Here is a 14,350-nt window from a genome sequence, read left to right as displayed (position 1 = left end):
AGAGGATACATAATCATGGAAACTACACAAACCTCAGTACCATTTACGGTAACACAGATTAGGACAGAGATCAGTAACCAGGAACCAGAACTTTAGGGTGAGAGGTTCTAAGAAATTTACAATGAAGGACAGGTATGGGTACCTAAAACCACAAATACTGAGGAATATTAAGAAACAGGAAGGAGTGGTTAGTAAAAGATGAAATGGATACAAACTCATGGGCAACCAATTTACCTTGAAAGGAGCAAGGTACTTTTATCCCAACAGGATTGTTAACACATGGAATGACTTGCCAAGTAGAGTTGTTGAAAGCAGCACCATAGTTACATTCAAGAATAGACTTGATAAACATTTCACTTCAAGTTCACGAATTATTATTTGAACCTGCATAGTCAAATGATAATTTGCAAGTTATTCTCTTTTCATTCTATGTATGCATTCTAAATTTAGCACACTATTCTGTGAGTTTCTGATATCTTCCACCATCACAAATAGCCTTGAAAGGACCCAGTGGTTTGTTACTATTTCAATTCCTTTGTAATCCTGTGTGTAAAGCAAAGGAGCTCCGAGATGTGCAGTGACAAAGATAGAGATGGTCCTGATGAAAATTTCATCAAGTGTTAAAGATGTGAGCAGATACCCTAAATAGACCACTTGAATTATTGTTCAAGATGTCAATGGAGAGAAGGAGAGGCAAAGTACCACAAGAATGGAAAAGGACAAATATAGTACCTATACAGAAGAAAGAAGACAAGGAACATGTTTTAAACTACAGACAGATCTCACTAACGACTGAGGTGTGCAAGAAGTAAGTGGATGACTTTCCAAGGAGAAACTTCCTGAGTGAAAGATTGCATGGTTTTAGGGGTAGGGAGTCATGTGTAACTAACTTCCTTGAGTTCTACAAGAAAGTGAACTCAGTCCTGGACTAGAAGGAAAACTGGGTAGACAGTTTTTCTGAAAATATTCATCTTTGTATACCTAACACTACCAGTGAGATCCTTTGGCTGTCTTCTACTTACTGTAAGGTGGTACCAGCCATATAAGGTGAGTTAACTTGTCTACGACTTTTGAGATGAAAAGTGAGAAGCCCCACATACATACCACTGCAATATATGCCACATTAACCCTACCTGTCCACAGGGTGATAAAAGTATCTTCAAGGCTGTGAAAGTAGATAGCTACCACATGAGATGTAATGCCACTCAGTATCTGAAAAAAGCAATGTTATTACATCAAAAAGTATTTTTTCATAATTGCACGTATTAACTGAATACTATACCTCAACATTCATAATGCTTTACAATAAAAGACAAAACATATTATACATTATCTTCTAAAGTCATGATAAAGTGGCACTTGCTTGAAGAGAAAGTAACACAACAAAAAAAACAATTCTGTGTACATTTAAATGAATAATGTAATAAACAATGTCCACAGCTTTTCATCATGTTCTATGGTTTCACAATGCAGAGCATTACCACAGTAATAATGTGCTTCTGAAAAAGTTCCTCCTAAACAAACGTTATTACCTTAAGACTGAAAAAAAATACATAATTCTTGGAAAGGCTTCCATCACATATGAATGTACAAATCATAGCTGTACATAGCTTTGTCTCTGCCAAAGGTACTAAAGGAGGGGTTTCTCTCTCTCTCTTCTAATCATTGGTTTTCTTTGGTCAAATTCACACTATAACCCATTTGGTGACCTGTAATGCATTTTCAAACCCCACATTAACCTTCACATAGTTCTGCTTTCCCTCTAGATGTCTAATTTCATTATCAAGTACCTTTTGGTACTGCACTTCATCTTTTCCCTTGTCTGCACAGAATTTGACAGTTCTTAGGCTTTTGAATTTTTTTCATATATCTATGCAGACAGTACCATCCACTTCACTTCCCTCACTTCAAAAACCACCATATAACTTCTTAAACTTCTGTATACTGTCCATTCTCACAATGTCTCTCCTAAAAATATTCCTGCTTAATTTCATGCAATGCTGTCTGGTTGTTCTATTCTTGCATGACAAAAAATTTATCACAGTCAACATCATATAGCTCTGAAAACTTAAGGGTTGTGATCAAGCCACCCTTACTCTTCTTTCTTTCATGGTGGACAAATTTAAGGCCTATATCCTTTCCTTCTAACTCATCTCTCTATTCTAGTGTCATCTTTGTTGCCCTCCTCTGAATCTTTTCTATTAATTCTTTGTGTTTTTAAAAGTACAATGAAATAACGTATTCTAGATTTGTCTTACTGTAGAAGATGAACTACTTGCTGAATATTTTGTCATCTACAAAACTGAATGCTGTTTTAATAAATGTCAAGAGACTTATTGTATTCTTTACTAATCTCCTGATGTGGATACACTGTCTCCTTTTCCAAAGTCTTTCTTAAACTGATTCCTGCAACTCTTTCAAAGGCAGACAATATCCATAGGTATTACCAGACTGTGCCTGCTCAAGGTTACACTGTGAGTGAAAAATCTCTTTTGGCAGGGCTGTATCACTGGCAGTATAGTCTTGTCAAAGAACTTCTCACTCTAAAGATATCTAAATTTTTCTGCAGCTGAAAACAGTGCAGCCTTTGACTGAAGAATCCTTTAGAAAGGTCCTGGGCAACACCAGGACTCTGTCATAGAAGTTGGTTCTGGGGTAATTATGAGTAAATGTTCTTAACATTGAGGCTTCTTCACTATGTCCCATCATCATTATTTTACATTTACTTAAGCTAAATTTCCTTAACCATGTTTCATATCAACTTCTGAAGTTTGTCCCAGTCTCCTTTAAGCTGATACCATTCTCCCTACCTTAGCATCATCTCTAAACTCATTTAGGAAAGAGTTCATCCTTCAAGTAAGTCATTGACAAAAATCAAGAAAAGCAGATTATAAAAATCAGTTATAGTGTGAGGAAAGACAAAAAACTGAATCTCCAATACCTTAGAAGAATGAACATTAAAAGATGACATGTTTATAATGCTTAAATGGAAGGAAGGACCTGAATAAATATATAAAAAGCAGTACATAATATCTATGAACAGGACAGCAAGAGGTCACAGCTGTAAATTATATAAAGCAGGAAGAAGAATGTTAGCAGATTCTGCTTCCCAAACAGGGTATCTGAAATGTGGAATTCATTACTGAAATATGTATGTGCCAAAATCATTCATAATTTCAAAGGAAGATATGACAATAAGAGAACATAAGGCATAATGAACAGTGCTAAGTCCTGTATATACAAACACTCATGATTGAATACCATGTATATGAATGTCGGTTCGTGGCAGGGGTGCGTGATGTCTCCATAGTTGTTAAATTTGTTTATGGATGGGGTGGTTAGGGAGGTGAATGAAAGAGTTTTGGAGAGAGGGGCAAGTATACAGTCTGTTCTGGATGAGAGGGCTTGGGAAGTGAGTTAGTTGTTGTTCGCTGATGATACAGTGCTAGTGGCTGATTCGGGTGAGAAACTGCAGAAGCTGGTGACTGAGTTTGGTAAAGTGTGTGAAAGAAGAAAGTTTAGGTAAATGTTATTAGGTTCAGTGGGGTTGAGGGACAAGTTAATTGGGAGGTAGGTTTGAATGTAGGAAAATTGGAGGAAGTTAAGTGTTACAGATATCTGGGAGTGGACTTAGCAGCGGATGGAACCATGGAAGCGGAAAAGAGTCACAGGATGGAGGAGGGAGCCAAGAATCTGGGAGTGTTGACGAATGTGTGGAAGGCGAGAGTGTTATCTCGGACAGCAAAAATGGGTGTGTGGAAGGCGAGAGTGTTATCTCGGACAGCAAAAATGGGTATGTGTGAGGGAATAAAGGTTACAACAATGTTATATAACTGCAAGGCATGGGCTATAGATAGGGTTTTGTGGAGGAGGGTGGATGTGTTGGAAATAAAATGTCTGAGGACAATATGAGTGTAAGGTGGTTTCATCGAGTAAATAATGGAAGGGTAAGAGAAATGTATGGTAATAAAAATAGTGTGGTTGAAAAGCAGAAAAGGGTGTATTGAAAAGGTTAAGATACATGGAGAGAATGAGAGAGGAAAGATTGACAAAGAGGATACATGTGTCAGAGGTGGAGGGAACAAGAAGAAGCAGGAGACCAAATTGGAGTTGGAGGAATGGAGTGAAGAAGATTTTGAGTGATCGGGGCCTGAACATACAGGAGGGTGAAAGGCATGCAAGGAATAGTGAATTGGATTGATGTGGTATATCAGGGTTGACATGCTGTCAGTGGATTGAACCAGGGCATGTGAAGTGTCTGGGGTAAACTATGGAAAGGTCTGTGGGGCCTGGATGTGGAAAGGGAGCTGTGGTTTCGGTACATTACATATGACAGCTAGAGACTGAGTGTGAACAAAAGTGGCATTTTTGTCTGTTCTCAGCGCTGCCTCGCTGGAGCGGGGTATGCTATTTCGTGTGTGGCGGGGTGGTGACGAGAATGGATGAAGGAAGCAAGTATGGATATATACATGTATATATGTATATGTCTGTGTATGTGTATGTATGTATATGAGCATGTGTGGGTATTCATGTACATACATGTGTATATGGGTGGTTTCGGCCATTCCTCGTTTGTTTCCTTGCACTACCGTGCTAACACAGGAAACAGCAACTAAATATGATAAAATAATAAAAATAATGATAAAACATGACAGTAAATGGCCATGCATTCATAAGTAGTAGAAAAAAATTGTTAACATATATCTTCTGTTATTTTGTCTACTACATTATGAATTATGGGTGCTTGTGATCATTACTTTTATGTTAATCAGTCCTATATTTTTCCTGCAGTACATAATTATCAACACTACTATCTTAATCAATACCGCCCTACAAAATATAATGCTAAAAATCATGCAAGGCAAGTTACCGCATTCCCTATACCCATCACCGGCATGGCAGAACAAAGTCACTCATTATCCTCCACTAATAACGGAGCTTAAGCAGACTGTTACCACCATTCCTATAATCGTTTTCAAACATTGTTAAATTGTAATGATCCAGATCACGCTCCACAACAGCTATTCTCAAAGCAGACCAAAACTATCAGCGATGCTCAACAAACTAGACTTACACTACTAATTTTCGGATTATTTCAACTTTCCAGAATGTTACAACGATTGTATAGTATACCTTTATGTATAATGCAACAGGCGAAAAGCAGTCCATAGACTCAACAACATCAGGAGGTTGTTGTTAGGCCAGCGTACAACTGCAGCAACACTCAAACATATCCAGCGCTGGATACATCCGTCCAGCGTATCAAGCAAATAACATACAAACATATCTAGCGCGTATGGGAAGTGTCACACAAACATATTCAGCGTATTAAACAATTGACACATAAACATATCCAGCGTATTTATCAAGTGACACACAAACATATCCAGCGAATCTAGCAAGTAACACAAACATATCCAGGGTATCTACATGTGACACACAAACATATCCAGCGTATCTAGCAAGTGACACACAAACATATCCAGCGTATTTATTGATCAACGCTCAAATAGACAGCGCATCTAACAACAGCACACAAATATTTCCAGTAGCAATATATTATACCCGGCGGGCATCTGGAGGCAGCAAATAAGACGAGATATCCAATCAATCGCAATGAGACATAGAGCAAAGTGTTACTTGTGACACAGAACTTAACGTGACAGTTTTATCTTTAAATGATTACATGTGGAAGTTTATTAGTGTCTTCATAAAGATCAGTATGGTTTATAGTGGTTATTTTTAATCCCCCTTTCCTAGTCATATTTCAGGGACATTCAGCTATAATGTATCATCCAATTCGATATTTCATATGTGTACTTCACTGACCCAAGCTGAGGACTACAAACTGGTATCCATTGGCCTTTTCTTCTCGAGTGGGCAGTGTCATCCAGCAGACCAGCCTGAAGCAGCAGCAGCATCTCCCTCCATTTATCACTTTGTCACCAAATTTCTTTGAGATAAAGTGTGTCCAGGAGAAGACCGAGTTATGGAACCTTCCTTGATGATATGGTCATGTTCACTTCTTTATTCCATTCACTAAATCTGAGAAGTAAACGTCACTTTTTCTCTGATCACTGTGGCTGAGGCAAATATCTTATCCTGCTTGAATGGCTTGCTTCCCCCTTGTGAGGAAATATGCTGCCATTAACAACTGTAGTGGGATGCCAGCCATTGTTTGCAGACAATACCACCTAAAGGTTTTCTATGTATCAGTCTGTGTGGTCATCATGTTGTCATCTTAGACTATGTCATTGGCAAGATAATTAACATAATCAATAAATATTATTAATGAAAACCCTCATCAATGAATATAAGTAATGAAAACCCTCATCAATCTATTTTTGACTTAAATTTCTTACTTCAGTGGTAAGGCGAGTCAATAAGTGGACTAATGGCCAGATTCCAGAATCATATGCAATTCACTGAGGGATATTTGCATGAATAAGGACATGATCCAGTGGGATATTTGCATGAATAAGGACATGATCCAGTGGGATATTTGCATGAATAAGGACATGATCCAGTGGGATATTTGCATGAATAAGGACATAATCCAGTGGGATATTTGCATGAATAAGGACATGATCCAGTGGGATATTTGCATGAATAAGGACATGATCCAGTGGGATATTTGCATGAATAACGACATGATCCAGTGGGATATTTGCATGAATAAGGACATAATCCAGTGGGATATTTGCATGAATAAGGACATAATCCAGTGGGATATTTGCATGAATAACGACATGATCCAGTGGGATATTTGCATGAATAACGACATGATCCAGTGGGATATTTGCATGAATAAGGACATAATCCAGTGGGATATTTGCATGAATAAGGACATGATCCATTGGGATATTTGCATGAATAACGACATGATCCAGTGGGATATTTGCATGAATAAGGACATGATCCAGTGGGATATTTGCATGAATAAGGACATAATCCAGTGGGATATTTGCATGAATAAGGACATGATCCATTGGGATATTTGCATGAATAAGGGCATGATCCAGTGGGATATTTGCATGAATAAGGACAAAGACAGATAGAAGGTTGAATTAAACAAAGATAGATGTGGACACGAGTAGAAGTTATGGTAATACAAGTTTAGTAACAGAATCAAGGGAAGTTAAGCTTGATTATAATAAAGAAGAGTTCTAAGATGATAATATGTTTTGTGTAAAGAATTCTGATGCAAAATGCTGTGAAAGAATTCCTCAAGATGAGTTTGATCAAAAAGCATGAAAGGTTTTATCGAGGTTGTCTGAGGTGAAGACGTCTATGTTGCAGAAAACTGATGTAACAGAAAACTGCATATATTGTCACAAGTTATCAATCATCACCTGAGGATGATACTGTTATGGAGAGAAAGTCACAGGAAGACTCCACGGAGGCAGACAGTAGTCAGGAGTCTGAAGAGGGCTGTAGAGGGTTAGACAGTGCCAGGAGTCTGGAGAGGGCTACAGAGGGGTAAACAATGGCCAGGAGCCTGAAGAGAGCAGCAGAGAGGTAGACAGTGGCCGGGAGTCTGGAGAGGGCTGCAGAGGGGTAGACAGTGGCCGGGAGTCTGGAGAGAGCTGCAGAGGGGTAGACAGTGGCCGGGAGTCTGGAGAGGGCTACAGAGGGGTAGACAATTGACAGGAGTCTGAAGAAGGCTACAGAGGGGTAGACAGTGGCCGGGAGTCTGGAGAGAGCTGCAGAGGGGTAGACAGTGGCCGGCAGTCTGGAGAGGGCTGCAGAGGGGTAGACAGTGACCAGGAATTTGGAGAGGGATGCAGAGGGGGAGACAGTGTCTGGGAGACTGGAGAGGGCTGCAGAGGGGTAGACAGTGGCCGGCAGTCTGGAGAGGGCTGCAGAGGGGTAGACAGATGTCACGAGTCTGAAGAGGGCTCCAGAGGGGTAGATATTGGCTGGGAGTCTGGAGAGGGCTACAGAGGGATAGACAGTGATTGGGAGTCTGGAGAGGGGGTGCATAAGTGTACACAGTGGCCGGGAGTCTGAAGAGGGCTATGGAGGGATAGATAGTGGCCGGGAGTTGGGGGGGGGGCTACAGAGGGGTAGACAATGGACGGAAGTCTGGAGAGGACTGCAGAGGGGTAGACAATGGCCGGAAGTTTGGAGAGGGCTACAGAGGGGAAAAAAGTGGCTGGGAGTCTTGAAAGGGCTGCAGAGGGGTAGAGAGTGCTCGGGAGTCTGGGGAGGGCTGGAGAGGTCTAGAAAGAAGCCGGGAGTCTGGGGAGGGCTGCAGAGGGATAGATAGTAACCAGGAGTCTGGAGCAGGCTACAGAGGTGTAGAAAGTGGCCGCGAGTCTGGAAAGGGCTACAGAGGGGTGGAGAGTGGGAGGGATCCTGGAGAGGTCTACATAAGGGTACACAGTGTCCGGGGGTCTGTAGAGGGCTACAGAGGGATAGATAGAGGCCGGTAGTCTGGAGAGGGCTGCAGATGGGTAGACAGTGGTCAGGGGTCTGGAGAGGGCTAAAGAGGGGTAGACAGTGGCCGGCAGTCTAGAGAGGGCTGGAGAGGGGTAGACAGTGGCCGGGAGTCTGGAGAGGGCTACAGAGGGGTAGAAAGTGGCTCGGAGTATGGAGAGGGCTGCAGAGGGGTAGACAGTGGTCAGGAGTCTGGAGAGGGCTGCAGATGGGTAGACAGTGGTCAGGAGGCCGGGAAGGGGTAAAGAGGAGTAGACAGTGGCCGGGGCCAGGAGTCTGGAGAGGGGTAGAGAGTAGCCAGGAGTCTGGAGAGGGCTCCAGAGGGATATACAGTAACCAGGAGTCTGGAGAGGGCTACAGAGGGGTAGACAGTGGCCATGAGTCTGGAGAGGGCTGCTGAGGGTTAAACAAGGGCCAGGAGTCTGGAGAGGGCTGCAGAGGGGTGGACAATGGCCGGGAGTCTGGAGAGAACGGCAGAGGGGTAGACAGTGGCCGGGAGTCTGATGAGGGCTACATAGGGGAGTCTGTACTGGGAGTCTGGAGAGGGCTGTAGAGGGGTAGACAGTAGCAGGGAGTCTAGAAAGGGCTACAGAGAGGTAGAGAGTGGGCGGGATTCTGGAGAGATATGCATAAGGGTAGACAGTGGCCGGGGGTCTGTATAGGGCTACAGAGGGATAGATAGTGGCCGGTAGTCTGGGAAGGCTACAGAGGGGTAGACAGTGGCTAGAAGCCTGGGAAGGACTGCAGAGGGGTAGACAGTGATGGGGAGTCTGGAAAGGGATAGAGGGGTAGACGGTGGCTGGGAGTCTGGAGAGGGGTAGAGAGTAGCCGGGAGTCTGGAGAGGGCTCCAGAGGGGTAGACAATGGCCTGGAGTCTAGAGAGGGCTTTAGAGGGGTACAGAGTGGCCAGGAGTCTAAAGAGGGCTACAGATGGGTAGATAGTTGTCAGGGGTCTGGAGAGGGCTACAAAGGGGTAAACAGTAGCCACCAGCCTGGAGAGGGCTACAGAGGGGTAGACAGTGGCCAGGATTTTGGAGAGGGCTGCAGAGAGATATACAGTGTCCGGGAGTCTGGAGAAGGCTACAGAGGTGTAAATGGTATCCAGGAGTCTGGAAAGGGCTTCAGATCGGTAGACAGTGACCGGGAGTCTGGAGAGGGCTACAGAGGGGTAGAGGGTGGCTGGAAGTATTTAGAGGGCTACAGAGAGGTAGACAGTGGCCGGGAGTCTGGAGAGGGCTGCAAAGGGGTAGACAGTGGCCGGGAGTCTGGAGAGGGCTACAGAGGGGTAGACAGTGGCCGGGAGTCTGGAGAGGGCTACAGAGGGGTAGACAGTAGCCTAAATGGTCAGTGCCAAGGCAACTACAAGAAAGTGACCAATCACTTGTGATAGTGTGAGAACTTTCCTACAGGAAGGGATTAAGAACAATATCATTTGCTGGTCACATCAGGCAGCAGTGATCACTGTGAACGAGTGGAGGCAGCAGGACTAGCAGTCTAATCAGAGAGCAACACGCCAAGGCGTCTGACCGGGTGACCATCACTTGCTAGGGAACAGAATCCCACCGAAAACTGGAATCACTACATCCTGAGGAAGACTGTTGAACGATCAACATGTTAAGGTATGTCTCAGCTCTAGCCCCTTTGTTTCTATACCATTCTGCTTGCCATATATCTCATCATGTACAGGTACACCACAGATTTTCCGGCACTCTTGCTTCCAAAGCCTTGCCGGATAAATCAATTTACCGGACCAACTGTGGTCACATAATAATAATTCATCAACACACCTCTAACCCACTAATTATACATCTCCCATGTGTCTAATGTATACCATGGACTGCTAGAAATTTATATCAAATAAATATTAAATGTATATTTTATATTTATTTATATTTATTTTGCTTTGTCGCTGTCTCCTGCGTTTGCGAGGTAGCACAAGGAAACAGACGAAAGAAATGGCCCAACCCACCCCCATACACAATGTATATCCATACACGTCCACACACGCAAATATATATACCTATACATCTCAATGTACACATATATATACATATATATACCCATGCATATATACATATATACCCATGCACACAATTCACACTGTCTGCCTTTATTCATTCCCATTGCCACCTCGCCACACATGGAATACCATCCCCCTCCACCCTCATGTGTGCGAGGTAGCACTAGGAAAAGACAACAAAGGCCCCATTCATTCACACTCAGTCTCTAGCTGTCATGCAATAATGCCCGAAACCACAGCTCCCTTTCCACATCCAGGCCCCACACAACTTTCCATGGTTTACCCCAGACGCTTCACATGCCCTGATTCAATCCACTGACAGCACGTCAACCCCGGTATACCACATCGATCCAATTCACTCTATTCCTTGCCCTCCTTTCACCCTCCTGCATGTTCAGGCCCCAATCACACAAAATCTTTTTCACTCCATCTTTCCACCTCCAATTTGGTCTCCCACTTCTCCTCGTTCCCTCCACCTCCGACACATATATCCTCATGGTCAATCTTTCCTCACTCATTCTCTCCATGTGCCCAAACCATTTCAAAACACCCTCTTCTGCTCTCTCAACCATGCTCTTTTTATTTCCACACATCTCTCTTACCCTTACATTACTTACTCGATCAAACCACCTCACACCACACATTGTCCTCAAACATCTCATTTCCAGCACATCCACCCTCCTGCGTACAACTCTATCCATAGCCCACGCCTCGCAACCATACAACATTGTTGGAACCACTATTCCTTCAAACATACCCATTTTTGCTTTCCGAGATAATGTTCTTGACTTCCACACATTCTTCAAGGCTCCCAGGATTTTCGCCCCCTCCCCCACCCTATGATTCACTTCCGCTTTCATGGTTCCATCCGCTGCCAGATCCACTCCCAGATATCTAAAACACCTCACTTCCTCCAGTTTTTCTCCATTCAAACTTACCTCCCAATTGACTTGACCCTCAACCCTACTGTACCTAATAACCTTGCTCTTATTCACGTTTACTTTTAACTTTCTTCTTTCACACACTTTACCAAACTCAGTCACCAGCTTCTGCAGTTTCTCACCCGAATCAGCCACCAGCGCTGTATCATCAGCGAACAACAACTGACTCACTTCCCAAGCTCTCTCATCCACAACAGACTTCATACTTGCCCCTCTTTCCAAAACTCTTGCATTCACCTCCCTAACAATCCCATCCATAAACAAATTAAACAACCATGGAGACATCACACACCCCTGCCGCAAACTTACATTCACTGAGAACCAATCACTTTCCTCTCTTCCTACACGTACACATGCCTTACATCCTCGATAAAAACTTTTCACTGCTTCTAACAACTTGCCTCCCACACCATATATTCTTAATACCTTCCACAGAGCACCTCTATCAACTCTATCATATGCCTTCTCCAGATCCATAAATGCTACATACAAATCCATTTGCTTTTCTAAGTATTTCTCACATACATTCTTCAAAGCAAACACCTGATCCACACATCCTCTACCACTTCTGAAACCACACTGCTCTTCCCCAATCTGATGCTCTGTACATGCCTTCACCCTCTCAATCAATACCCTCCCATATAATTTACCAGGAATACTCAACAAACTTATACCTCTGTAATTTGAGCACTCACTCTTATCCCCTTTGCCTTTGTACAATGGCACTATGCACGCATTCCGCCAATCCTCAGGCACCTCACCATGAGTCATACATACATTAAATAACCTTACCAACCAGTCAACAATACAGTCACCCCCTTTTTTTAATAAATTCCACTGCAATACCATCCAAACCTGCTGCCTTGCCGGCTTTCATCTTCTGCAAAGCTTTTACTACCTCTTCTCTGTTTACCAAATCATTTTCCCTAACCCTCTCACTTTGCACACCACCTCGACCAAAACACCCTATATCTGCCACTCTATCATCAAACATCAAATATTAAATGTAAATTAGATAAATAGATGAAATACATTACACACCTGCTCAGGACGGAGGTGCTCGTCAGCTGCAAGTTTCACAGTTTCGTCCACATACTCGGCAGTCCTTCGTGGTTTGCAGACCTCTTTTCTTCGCAAACTTTATTCATGGAAATTCCATGACGCTTCTTGAATCTTTGAGTCCGTCCTTCACTACAGTCAGGCTCATGTTGTGATGTAAGTTTTATATGGCATAACTTAGCCTGGTCCATTATCATGCTACCTGACAACTCCACTCCGTCACTGACGCTGTCGAAACCATTTCATCATCACTCGCTCGTGCTCAGTACTCTTACCATCTTTCATAGTTTTTCTAATCGTCATTTGCTTCTTGGAATCGCTGTCTCCATAGAATTTCAATATTTTCTCCCTTTGCTTCTTTATATCATAAACAGTTGATGAACCAATACTGTAGATGTCACACAGCTAACGCACCAAAACAACACGGTCCATTTTTATCAAGAGTTCTACTTTATCTTGGATTGATATGGACTGGTGTTTACGTTTGACACCACGGCTGACACTCTCATATGTCTTGGAAGCCATAGCTAGGGTTAAATTTAAGCAAAATAAGCTAAAAATCTCATAGAATTGCGGTATCACCACCAACAAGTGCAGAGTAAAGAATGTAAATAATTGCGCCGTACATACAACGCCATCTGTGGCTGCCCAGTAAACTAGTCTGGTGGACGCGGTAATTTCAAGTTCCCCAAGTCATTTTATCCGGACTAAAGGTGCCAAACCATCAATTGCCAGAAATTTGGTGGTATACCTGTACCAGGAATTGCCAATCGTCAGTCTTATTTCAACAAATAAGTCCACAAGCTGCTCAACATTTCCATTAACCATACTGGATACCCAATGGACCTAATTGTACCGTCAACCACCACATTACTCACTTTCCAACCACCACATTATTCACTTTCCTATTAAAATTGTCCATCACTAATACTTGGCCTCTTGCATAATAGCTGCCGACATACTCACTCAGCTGCTTCCAAAACTGTCACCTTTCTTCTTTTGTGGCTAGGTGCATAAGCAGTAACAATCACCCATCTCTTGTAATCCACTTTCATCTTTACTCATCATTCTCGAGCTCTTTTCTTTCCTTTTCCTTTTCCTTCGTGAATTTCCACAACTCTGCTTTAGCAGTACTACCTCTCCCTGAGCTCTCATTCTCATACTAGCCCCTAAATTTACCCCAAGGCATTCCCAAACCATTCTTGTATATATATATATATATATATATATATATATATATATATATACTTTTTTTTTTTGCTTTGTCGCTGTCTCCCGCGTTTGCGAGGTAGCGCAAGGAAACAGACGAAAGAAATGGCCCAACCCACCCCCATACACATGTATATACATACGTCCACACACGCAAATATACATACCTACACAGCTTTCCATGGTTTACCCCAGACGCTTCACATGCCCTGATTCAATCCACTGACAGCACGTCAACCCTGGTATACCACATCGCTCCAATTCACTCTATTCCTTGCCCTCCTTTCACCCTCCTGCATGTTCAGGCCCCGATCACACAAAATCTTTTTCACTCCATCTTTCCACCTCCAATTTGGTCTCCCTCTTCTCCTCGTTCCCTCCACCTCTGACACATATATCCTCTTGGTCAATCTTTCCTCACTCATTCTCTCCATGTGCCAAAACCATTTCAAAACACCCTCTTCTGCTCTCTCAACCACGCTCTTTTTATTTCCACACATCTCTCTTACCCTTACGTTACTTACTCGATCAAACCACCTCACACCACACATTGTCCTCAAACATCTCATTTCCAGCACATCCACCCTCCTTCGCACAACTCTATCCATAGCCCACGCCTCACAACCATACAACATTGTTGGAACCACTATTCCTTCAAACATACCCATTTTTGCTTTCCGAG

The 14,350-nt window shown here is 42.9% G+C and overlaps 1 protein-coding gene across 4 annotated transcripts in view; it reads right to left on the bottom strand.

The window, feature by feature from the left end:
• LOC139763611 (uncharacterized) overlaps positions 1–13,074 on the bottom strand; it is a 32,345-nt gene extending 19,271 nt beyond the window's left edge. For 2 of the 4 annotated variants that reach the window (XM_071689832.1, XM_071689831.1), the window contains exons 1-2: positions 12,442–13,074; positions 1,134–1,212 (exon numbers count right to left, since the gene is read on the bottom strand). The gene's annotated coding sequence lies outside the window, so the exon portion shown is untranslated. Of the gene's footprint in view, positions 1–1,133; positions 1,213–5,133; positions 5,353–12,441 lie in introns of those variants that run through there. The other 2 variants (XM_071689833.1, XM_071689829.1) reach the window with 2 other exon arrangements.
• Between the last annotated feature and the right edge of the window lie 1,276 nt (positions 13,075–14,350).

Source organism: Panulirus ornatus, chromosome 47 (assembly GCF_036320965.1).
Source record: "Panulirus ornatus isolate Po-2019 chromosome 47, ASM3632096v1, whole genome shotgun sequence".
NCBI classification, from domain to species: Eukaryota; Metazoa; Arthropoda; class Malacostraca; order Decapoda; family Palinuridae; genus Panulirus; species Panulirus ornatus.
This window is presented reverse-complemented; position numbering and strand designations above follow the sequence as displayed.